Source organism: Mya arenaria, chromosome 5 (assembly GCF_026914265.1).
Source record: "Mya arenaria isolate MELC-2E11 chromosome 5, ASM2691426v1".
Classification (NCBI taxonomy): domain Eukaryota; kingdom Metazoa; phylum Mollusca; class Bivalvia; order Myida; family Myidae; genus Mya; species Mya arenaria.
The window spans coordinates 42,066,908-42,079,377 of NC_069126.1; the positions used below are offsets into that span (position 1 = coordinate 42,066,908).

The 12,470-nt window shown below is 33.5% G+C and overlaps 1 long non-coding RNA gene across 4 annotated transcripts; it reads right to left on the bottom strand.

Moving 5' to 3' along the window:
• Nucleotides 1–402: 402 nt before the first annotated feature.
• Nucleotides 403–12,005, bottom strand: LOC128233622 (uncharacterized). 4 transcript variants are annotated; one of them, XR_008260733.1, is made up of 4 exons: nucleotides 11,793–12,005; nucleotides 1,909–2,044; nucleotides 1,559–1,662; nucleotides 403–508 (listed from the first exon to the last, which is right to left on the bottom strand). It is a non-coding gene; the product is annotated as an uncharacterized LOC128233622 (long non-coding RNA). The 4 variants fall into 4 exon arrangements; XR_008260735.1 differs by lacking the exon at nucleotides 11,793–12,005 and adding an exon at nucleotides 11,554–11,642; XR_008260734.1 differs by lacking the exon at nucleotides 11,793–12,005 and adding an exon at nucleotides 11,056–11,474.
• Between the last annotated feature and the right edge of the window lie 465 nt (nucleotides 12,006–12,470).

The window sequence follows — 12,470 nt, forward strand, 5'->3', positions numbered from 1 at the left end:
AATGCATGGAAACCTGTGATATAAGACGGCTGACAAAAAATGTCTTTGAATTCCCGTCAAACATGTCCGAACCAAATTCAAACTTTGGATAATCACTGTGATTCACGATGAAATTCAGCACTTCTTGCCCAGTATATATACGTTCACTTTAAGCGGAAGGCAAATTAAAACAAACACATTTGTCCGAAAATTAATCAAGCTTTAAATGGTAGTAGAATTGTCATTTGTTCATGTAATTTTCAAGAATCAGGAAAGGAAATAAATGTTCTCATGTTGCCAATTTAGTCTCGATCATCTAGACGCTTGTATCCAGATCTATATCGTTCATTGACTCTAATTAGAGCGGCTTCATGATTGAGACTAGCCGGTTCTTTGATAATTGTTACGATCGAACAGTGGTTGAAAATGTAAAGTGAGACCAGTTTTTTACCTGTTATTGAACAAACTATTATGTTGGCAGGACTGTCCTCCTCAGCAATGCAAAGAACAGCAATGACTGGCTGGCACTCTGTAAAATGGCGATTAAAACATTATGTCCAATTAAAACTGTCCCATTCTAAACAATCCATCAGCAATATATATAAATGAGCTGCGCCATGTGGAAATGTGTCTTGGGAAGTTGACATCATTCCATGTAATGATGTCATAAAGATGAGCAGAAGACATTACTTACTATGCAGTAAAAATTCTTACTTTAACAGTAAAGATATCTTTTTTTGAGGAAATTAATCAAAGTGAGCTCTTTTATGTCATGTTTCTACAGTACCGTAGGTCTTGTACACATCTATGTTACATATATAAATAATAAACAGGAATAAAATGAGGAGTTGTGTACACACTAATTCCTCCTTATGTACTGTGTAACTCAAGAAAAACAATTCATAATTCTAGTAAAAACAATCCATAATTCTAGTAAATCTCTAGAATTCCCTTACTTTTCTCGCTGTACAAAAATGAATGAGGAGTTGCAAACAAGCAGGGCCATAAAACTTTTGCCATTTAAACTGTACCACAACAGCAATATAAAGACAGTGATACTCATTGATGGAATAGGCACTTAGACAGCTACATTTTCTGAGAAATGGAGATCAGACTAAATTCTCCAGAGATAATTTATAGCTTTATTTGAAATAAAGAACATGTTACAGTGTTTATGTTAAACTTGTTACTTATCCCTGATAACACAATCATTACCTTCAAAATGGTGATAAAATAAAAACAAATATACCTTATTAAACACTGTTTACTATCACATCTGTACCCCCCCCCCCCTCCCCCCTTCTTACATACCTAAGCGGCTCTTACCAAAGTAAAGAATGAAAGGTCCACAAGGCCAATTATAAACCATGAACCATGAGAATCCTGTTTACTAATTTGATTTTAAATCACCCAAAAGGCTTTCTACACATAATGGTTCCTTAATTTAAATCTAGCCTCCAAAGTTGTGATTTCATTGAAAGACTTGAGATACCTTATTTAAAAAAATGACGAAAGGAAAGCTTAAACGCAGAAGTCTGGACGGGTATACGAGCCTGGAAATAAATACACAAAAGCTCACCATGCTGCTAAGGATTCTTATATAATTCCCGGCCCAAGTTCAGCTGGAGATGTTGATTCCACACGGCTGGATAACCGGCCCAGTGCACCCAAGCTTGGCAGTATCTGCAAGAGGAGGGTGTATATCTGGGAAAACGCATTTATAATCAATTTGCGAAAGTTCTTATCCGCCATAAGTAGTGAACATGTATGTGGCTTATAGATTATCTGAAATGAAGTTTAATAAAGGAGACAAGGTTCGGTCTGGGATCTAAACCTGGATTTTGATGCTGAAATTGTAAGTTTTGTTCAAATGAAGTATAAACTTAAAGTGAGTACAGAGATATCTTGAAGCCCAGATTTATCACTTACCTGAAGTTTGTAGGGCTACAATTTGCTGTAAACTGCAGGAACTGTCCCCATGAGCCTTTTGTCTGTTAGGGGAATGGTGGCTTAGGTGATTGGTGGTACCACTCTGCATTTCTTATCCACACACAACACAGTGTATCTGAAAATGACAGAGAATGGCCATGCACTTATGAAAGCTATGCTAGAAATACGCCGTTATGAGTGTATCAGATGACATTTCCACACAGAAATTGTGAGGCCACCAATACAGCAGTACTGACATCAATGACGAAAACATATATATCTGTCATGGAGCTGTGCTGGTTCTGTGGCGTCAAAACCACTGCAACTTGGCAATTCACTAGAAACATCTTTTCAGAAAAAAGAAACAACCAATACTGGGTAGCCTTTGTCACCCAGTGAACACCCAGAGCATCTAGTTACTTTGAGCATCTATTTACTTAGAAGTACAATGTAGCGTCATTAAGATCTCAAATTAACAAAAAAGTGTATCCGAAAGCTTTAAATACTGAACGAAGTGTAACTTTGAGGCGGGCTGCGAGCAAATACTTTCAAGGGCAGAAATCTCCCAGAAGTTTGAAAAAGATTATGCAAAGCTCTAGCTTGATGATTTTGGCCCAATTTCAAATTGTTACTCAGTAACACGACGGCGTAAATTTAATCAAACATCAATATAGTTACACAGGAAAATAAGAAATAGCTTTAAACTCTCTCACATTCATGGCAGAGTGTCTGGTGACGGTTAAACATTCAGCCTGGTGGCTGGGGTAACATATCTAAATCCCTAAATGGATGATCTGATCCCAGCCAACAGATCAGCGAAACACGAATTGTATTGCGTGTCCAGGGGGGGGGGGGGGGGTCCCAAGGATATCTTGAATATTGTTTTATGATTGATTAGATAGTATATTTATAAAATATGAGATGTGAATATGTTTCTATCATGTATGAATTAGAACACTTTAGATTAGTACTTCACAACACATGCGACCACTTCGCACTTGTAGTGTTTTTTCACGAATATCGGAAATTGTGTAGTGTTCCTCAATGTTCTAGCTAAAGTCGTATAATTAATTTCAAGAAACAATACACTTGTGATTTAAAATATTTGAATACAACACAAGTGTTTTCAACATTGGACCATTTTCAATCCAATATTCATTATTATTCTTTGTCGAACTGAATGATATTACTGGCCAAATAATTTAACGTGTAGTCCATTGAAAAAAAATCCCTTCTCCCTAGCACGAGTACGGTGGGTTTTTTTTTCGAACACCGTCACAGTACCGCTACATCAACATTTTAAAAGTAAGGGCATGCTATTGAACTCTTTTGTCGAATAAAATGGTACGAAACCTTTACAAATGTAAATAATGTTTTGTTATCATGTAGGTTGCCCGACTTTTTCTGGCAAATATAACCATTTGACCTTAAAATCTAAATAATATCTTGTTCAACTAGTTCTTGCATGAGTAACATTATATATTGTTGAAAATATCTAGACGAATTCGAAAGTAACAGGCATAATAATGTAAATTAATTTCTTCACAATCGTTGTACAATGAATTCATATTAATCTAAGTATATCATATATAGTCGGGTCATAATGCTAAAAATTATTGGAAATGGCCGCAATGTAAATTGCTCATGTGTTTTAATGTTTCTTAAATGAATATGTCGCATTCCTATACCTCAAGGTCAAGTCAATGACATTTAAAGGTCATAGTACAAAAATGACATTTTCTCTAAAAGTTTGTAGTTGTAGTATTTGATGCTAATGCAAATTCATTTATATTCAATATGTGATGACATAATCATAAACGGAATATTTCTTTACAACATTTCTTTAATTGTTAAAGATGCACTCTTACTCCCAAGTCAGATTTAACTCAATAAATTCAGTAGCCGCCTTGCATTTTTGTTCACAAAGCCGGCACACACAGTTCATTCTCAGTTTGCATGTTGTGTACTGAAAAGTTCCAGCTTTCCATGACACTCGCAATAAACCTATCCATGAATTAAAACAAATTAACAAATAACTACCAGGTAATTATGGAAATATAAATGTCATTTTTTACTTAAATTATTGATAAATACAACTTATATTGCAGTCAAACTGGATAAAATATCAGGAAAATGTGTCCTGTTCCAAAAAGTGTGTTTTGAAGTTGCAGACAATAGTCCAAAGACCAAGAATTTAAGTGTTCAGACAGGGGCAGGCAAATCTTAAAAAAAAAATCAAAATTTTAAAACTTAAATAAAACTAAAATTATACAAACCTTATATAAATCATGTGTTAACTTGAAAATACATACAAGAATACAATGTACACATAATCAAATGCTACCTCAGAGAATCATTTTTTTCAAGAACTACTTAAAGGGGTACTGCAACCCGCAAGCCTTTCGTTGTGGGTCGACACCTTTAAACCTCTTTCCCGCACATTAATTAAACACGTCTTATGTTTTGTCAGTGCCGGTTTTGATGACCAGTATAAATCCAAAAGCAGTTTTTCTGCCAAAATTTACCCAAATGATTTGGATGAATGCTTAACAAGAAAGTGCAGTGTACACAATCAAATAAAGTATTTAGTGTTCCAGCAATAATGAGCAATCTGAAATCTGACCCCTTACATTCCTTAAATATTCACAAAGTGTTAAGTTCTTGTGTTTGTTATCTTTTTATGATTCAAATGGTAAAAAAATGGTGTAAATGTGAGAAGCCCTGAAGAAGAAAACTGATATTTTAATAGAAATAGTGATGAAATCACTGACATTATGTTTACTTAGCAACTAAAGCAACAGATCAACCAGACCTACCAGTATGCTAATCTATATTTAACTGCTAAATTTTAAAAACCCAAAACATACAGATAAGATATGTGGCGCAGTTGTTTACATTGTGTGATTTAAATGCATATATTTTTGTTGGTGATTAGTTTAAATCCAACTGAAGCAATCTCTTATCAATATAAACCTTAGTTCATCCAACAAATTAAATATTTGAATGTTAGAGGATTTGTTTTCAGAAGATCAGCAATAATGTTTTTTCTTTAATTGTCTCAATGAAAAATGTAATGTTCAAGTTTATAGGCGCTGTTTTATCTGAGAATTTCCCTGGGTGTGAACCGCTTACTGTGTCCAAGTTATCCAAGCTGGATCTAAGACATTACTACAATATGGGCAATTTGCTCTGCCATTTTTATAGATAATACCCGGTAGTGTATTCCAAAGGTATTCTTTTGGTACATTGAACTCACAACAATATTTGAACTCCTGACGTCCAGCACCGCTGTCAGATTATCTAATCCAACCACTATGCCATTGCATGCTCTTTACTGAACAAAAGATAAATGAATACTCACAATTTTGAACAGTATTTTTTTTGGTCACAGATAGCAACCTTTTAATCCCACTTAAACCTGTCTTCCCTATTTGGCAAACAGAGAATTTTTAGAAAATTTGTTATCTGATGATCCTGTAAATTTTGTGTGGATTGACTAAATACTGTTCGAATTTAGCAAATCAAAACTAACATTTTGGGTTTATTCAGTGTAGACCCTAAAATATCAATTTTGATTTATAAGTATGTAGGTTTGTTTAAAAGCTCAGTACAGTTTACTTTACTTGTTAAGTTATCCAATTTCTGTAAAAAAATATTACTAAACTTGACTATAAAATACTGTAGGGGGGCGTGTCGTAAAGTTAAGAAAAAATCCAAATAATGCAACAGTCAATTGCAGCATGGGCCCCCAAGGTCCTGCTAATAGCGGGGACTTTGACTTTCGGTCCAGCCAATCCCAGGTAAAATTCCCGCTCTGCACAGACAAACAGCTGGTAAAAGCCCTGTCAAATGAATTATGATCATTTCGTAACCGCTCATTGTTGGTCATTTCGTAACCATTGTGTTAGTCAATTCGTAACCGTTAAGAAATCGAATGGTCATATCTTAACCGTTGACTCCTATAATTATGAGGAATTAATTTAATACCATTTGAATTTACAAAATAAGTTTACTGTAAGTATAAAACATAAAAATAACAACATAAACAAAGTTAAATCTAGTAGTTGTATTCCTTCTTTATTCCTAATAGTGTAGTGCGATTTGCCAATAAACTCTGAAACTATGACAAATAGAAACATTCACACTAGCTATTTTTTTATGTTGCGAAGGAAATATTATAAGCAGGCTGAATATTAAATGTAATAATTTTTTAATTCATAGATGTTCTACCATTGAGAGGAATTGTGACCTTAAGCCAATATTTTTTAAATATATAGACCATATTACTTTAGAATTTCTTTTTTATTAAATTGCATAGAAGTATTGTAAAATGTAGTGAGTTTGCCGAATGAGATTATGCGCTTTTTATATGCTTATTGTATTAAAAATGTGCCGATATGTTTAATTTTGTATCTTGTTATTGGAAATTAATACCATAAGGCCAAATAAAAAAATAGGTGTGTTTCAGGTAACACTGCTAAAAAAATATAGGGTAGGTAGGTCGGAATATTTTTTTTTTTTTTTTTTTTTTGATATATTGATTTCAGTAACTGTTGACTCAGAAAGTAACAAAAATAAAAGTCATCAATTTTCAGGTTTATCAGTAGTTTTTAAACATGTTACATGCTTCAAAGGAAACATTCTTTATTTGTCTGGTTAAATACTTTTGACAATGGTGGTTGGATTTCAACTAAGTTATGGTACACCACTCTGCTATTATTTGAGACTTTCCAGGAACGGTTTTACTTTTCTTTATGCACCCGTTTGCTTTCAATCACCCTCTGTAGAATACTAACCTCCCTGAAACATAATTACATGAAGAGTGGGACAGCAAATTTACCATATAAGCCATTAGCCAAGGAAACCTCAATGCTGTCAAGAGGACCTGGGGGTTCAGGTTTGAAGAACAAGTAACATGCAGGTTTTATTGCCAAAATTGCACACTTAAGTCTGACATATCAATCCGAAAGTCAGTATCTGACACATTTGTATCTGACAAGAAAATATAGTTCAAGAATTGAAACATACCTGCCACACAAGCACAAACGTAATTCACCTTAAGAGTTCGGACATTCTATAAATTCCGACATCCATTATTATTTTCAAAAATAATTTATTTTAGGTACCTAATTTTCGGACACCCAAAGGACATCGACTGAACTTTTACAGTTACTAAGTCTCACAGACAAAAATTATTGATCTTTATCGTTACAATGCCTGGCTAGATTACCTAACCGTATACATCACTGTGATAAGTTAGTTGGTTACTACCCATCCTAAACGATTTATTGCCTGGTGAAAAGGATGTGTGATATATTCAATGGAGGATTAAAGAAACAACAAGGGCAATGCAGAGATTAAAACACAGACATGACATGTTTGTAAAACGATCCGCCAATTAACTTTGAAACTTGTATCACACTTTTAATATAGACTTTATGAAGCAATAATCGTACAGTAATACTCATTGAAACATCAATCATGCCAAGAAATACCAGCCAATTTTTCCACTTTTCATTTCTACACAAGAGCCAATTTCAGCTACACATTAACCCCTAATTGACCGAGAATCTGACCATGTGTTTAATCATGTTTTCATATCTAGGGAGTTGCTGTAGTTTAGGTCAAGATTTGGAAGAATGTATTTAATTTTGCCCAGAAAGACGTGAAGAAGTATCAAGTGTTAACTACAATTAATTAAAATTACAGAGTACTTAATTTAGTAAAACTTATTATTTACTTATTCTTAAACAAAAATATGATGTTTTTAATGAGTAACATTATCGTTTTAGACATACATGTGTATGACAGATGTTAATGAAAATGGTATGCTTAACCAACCGTTTTATTTGGAATGAAAATGTAACCTATATTACATTATATATGAATCTGGCCGTCTCGTAGGTCGAATTATATTTAAGGGTATGCTTTACTAAGCGTATGGATATTGATTTTAAAATGTCAGATTTATTGGGTTCACATTTTTTAACAAAAACACACACTCTTATTGGTTATTTTTAAAGCTTTGTTGTTTTTATTTCACTGTAAAAAATATTGAGTTCGTAAGTATACGTATACACCATGGAAAATGGGAAATACAAACGAAACTTGAAAAAATATATCACATTGGCAAAACTGAATCTCCGAATGTTAAATTTACTTCAATTTTGTTCATATTATCATGAACACATGAGGCGGTTAAAATGCATTTTCGTATAACTGATTGGGATTTGTTTTTGCAATGTTTCAATCTAAAAAATTGCTTAGTTTTGTGTTCATCTGGCATTGTCTTCATACCGTGACCTGTGAAAGAACATGTTTTGACCGACATAAACTCACAACAATGGTCGCTGTCCTTGAGTGACTCCTTTTCTGTAAAATATTGACCCACCCCCACCCCAAATAATAACATGACTCAGAACGTTACTGTAAATAGGTATTTAACCCCACCGAACAGAACCGACTATGTTGGTCATTTAATATGTGTGCTCTTAAGTCTTAGTAATACAGGTGGTAATGCTGCAGCTATTGTTGTTGATACTGCCACTACTGCTTCTGCTATTGCCAATGTCAACACCACCGCCACAACACCACCGTCAGCACCACCACAACCACCACCACCACCACCAACACCACCGATGATGATGATGATGATGATGATAATGATGATGATAATGATGATGATGATACCCCTAAACTACTGCCGCTCCTGCTGAATTGTTGTTGTTGTTGTTGCCACTTCTACAACAACAGCTACTACTATTCCTTCTACTAACTATCATATAACTTCTACTGATGCTGCTAATCTTGCGTTAATCAATTATATGTTGCTGTGAATGAAGGAACTAAGCTTTTTGTATCAATGCGAAGACCCTTCATTTATCTATTTATAATGAGCGCAAAGTACAATGAACCCTTAAAGGGACTGTACACCAGATTCGCACCAAAAAAGTTTTCTTCTGTAACGAATCTCAGGACAATTATCTAATGGACTGTGTTACGCTTTATCATAATTGTAAAAAAAAGAGTACCAAAATGTAAAAAAAAACTGTGTCGGAGACCGGGTTCTTCAGTTAGTAAGTTTCAATGCAGTGTACACATCGATGCCAAGTTTATGTCAGTTTTCGAAAATTTTCTCCTTTTTTTCCGCTATTTTATCATACGGAGTATAGCCCCTTTAAGCAGATTTTCGACATCCACAGATAAACAACTCCCCGGTATCATTTTATTAAATATACATGAGTCATAACATTTTGAGCCGGAAGTTGATAAGTTTGACTGGGGTTTGTGATTCTATTTGTTTCAAAAAACTTCCTCACGCCGGCCAAATCCTAAGAGCCTCTTATAGAACAATACCGTACTCAAGTTGTTAAATTAAACGACTTGATTACGGTATTGTTCTATAAGAGGCTATTAGGATTTGGCCGGCGTGAGGAAAATATTTAGCTGTCGGGGAACTAAGAAATATAGTTAGTACATTTGTACTTGATGTTTTCAATCTTTAAACATAATTAAACATAATAACAAGAGTGTGGTTTAGATAGTTAAATATTGTTATCAAGGAGATTGTTCATAAACAATATCAAAGATGTAATGCTTAGCTTAGTTAATTAATAATTATACTTTTTATAGTTAAGAAAATCATGTCAATACTTAATAATAAACTATTATTGAATTTTTATTTTTATTTTTGACAAGTGTCGTAATCAACAAAATGAGATGAAGCGTTAAATCTAAGAACCATGCACTATAGAAAGATTTTTCCGAAAAATGACCAAAATTATTGCTCCCCTGAATTTCATGCTGGTCGTAATGGCCATTAAATGAAATGAATTAGCTGTAACAGCAGATAACTGATAAAAATTTCATGGAGAACCAAGTCAGTCCTTTAACCCTTAGCACAAAACCACTGAATGGAACATAATGCATATGCTGCTAAAATCCAGGTATATGCTGGCATACAGGGGTTTCCTTCTTAATTGAAAATTGGATAGGATTTCTTGGCATGAAAACAATAAAGTCAACACATTCAATGATACAGGTAACTATTAAATGTGATGAATTAAAGTTATAAATGCAATACTCAAGTTACAATAAAAAAACACCAGACACATTAATCCTGCATAACAATATCCATGCTCTCCATGAGATCCTCGTGGGTATAACTGAGTTATGTGACGTCACACAATGGGACTGTTTGATCTGAAGCCGATAAAAGGTGTTTATTCATTTCAATGCATGTATAAAATCGTGTTGAATGGGATTTTAACCATCTTGATGAAGGAGCTACAGTGACTTATAGGCGTAATAACCATTGATAACTACGGATAAATTAATAAGTGGTAAAATGCAGACATGAAGAAAAAAGGCAGGTTTACCATACATGTAAATAAAATGTAAAAATGGTTATTTTCTATGAATTCGTAGAGCGAAAAATTAATTATTTTAAGGTGTCCGAACTCTAAGGTGAAGTACGGTAAATACATTCAAAAAATCCAACTCTAATATTGTCAACTTTACGTACATACATTTCGTAACAAATGCTTTTCGTACCCAAATCACATTTTTTTCAGGGAAAAATAGGTTAGGGTCGGCGGGAAAAATAGGGTCGGTCGGGTAACCTGAAACAGACCTATTTTTTTATTTGGCCTAACAAATAATTTAAGGTTGTTTTTTGTCGGTTTCGGATATAAAGTATGCAGAATATGAATCAATTGAGAAAAAAACAGAACAAAATTTTGTTCGTTTTAAACAATTCAAACAAATATAGTCAATGAAATAGGTCAAGAATGATCATTTATGTAAACGTAATTTTACTCAAAAATACATCGCGATCAGTCTTTAATTATTGCTTTATAAGTAAGCAAAATGTAAGAAAATAATTAACATATTTTGGTAGTATAACAAATCATTTCTACTTTAGCATGATATATATATATCTAATAACTATTGAGTAACATAAATTATTGGCTTGTTACTAGTGAGAATTCGAGTAATGTCTCCCAATTGGTGTCTTGGTTGCTGTGCCATATACATCCAGGTTCGAACAATACACTTAACGAGGTGCTAAGTGTACTATTTATCACCTTGTTAAATGGTGGTTATTATATGAGCAATTGATTACTTGACGGTTACGAATTGACTTACAGAATGGTTACGAAATAACCAAGATCAGCAGTTACGAAATGGTAAGGTTACGAAATGACCAGATCCCCGTCAAATGCCCCTGGGGACATCCTAGGTTAGGCCCATTCCCTGTTATCAGCGCAAAAACAATAACACCGCATTCACTCAGCACTGCCGGTCCACCTGGAAGGTAAAAACATGGCCCATTTCCCCTGCTATCCCCGGTATAAACAAGACCTGGGCGCCATTGTTACAATTGACTGGTGCATAACTGTGGCAGAATAAGGGAAATATTTTATTGTTGCATTTATTATCAAATATGAGAATTTAAGACACATGCAAAAAGCCACAATACGAATTGGTGATAGTGTTCGTTCTGTTCTGCTATTCAAAGGTGATGAGACTGACTAATGACATGACATTGACAAACAAAATGTAAGGCATTTGTATCCTTTCGTCTTTTATTTATTAAAATCTGAGATGTTATGGGAGCAAATCATTTTTTAGATTGGAACATACCAAATAATAATAAGCGACGATGTACAGTAGTGGTAAACCAAGTTTGCTAGAAATCAATCTAGTTTCTCCAAAATACAAGCAAAAATTACACCGGATGTTGATACTAGTGATTTAGTTTCGGATGAACAAAATCCGGATAAATCATTTGCTTTTCATCCAAAGGGTGGACGATTTATACAACTGTACAAAAGTCATAAAAATAAACGAAAAAACGTTGAATATGTATTTTAAACACTTACCAAGTTACCATTCTCTTTCTGTAAGAGATGAACGCCATACTGCATAATTGCACGGAGATGGTACCACGGAGATACCCGAAAATTTCCGTTATATTCCGGAAAGTTAAATTTCTGTATACTTGAAAATTTGGATGCTGATGGTACACGAAATATCGAATTTCCTCATTTCTGTTTTTTATGGAATGAAACTTCGGGATAATATACAATAAGCTTTAAATAAAGTAAAACAAATAAAAAATGCTTAGTATATAGCTATTTTTGACCAAAATTATGATTTTTTCCCTGGTCGCATTAATAGCTATTTTTATGGATACACAAATATACTAACACAAAAGTTTAAGAATATTTTTTTTAATATTAAAAGAGAATAATATCTAAAACAATGAAATGATCTCGTAAATAAACATTCAAGCTTATCAACTTTACTGTCAATGGACATTTTTATTGACATTTGATACATCAAATCTGGACTGAAAATATTAAGGAGACCAATTTTTGTCGCCTTAATCCAACGGTCCCCATAATGCCTAGATTAATATATATATGGTCACCTTAATATCTGTAGTAGATATATATATATATATATATATATATATATATATATATATATATATATATATATATATATATATATATATATATATATATATATTACAAACAAGATCAAAGAAAAAGATT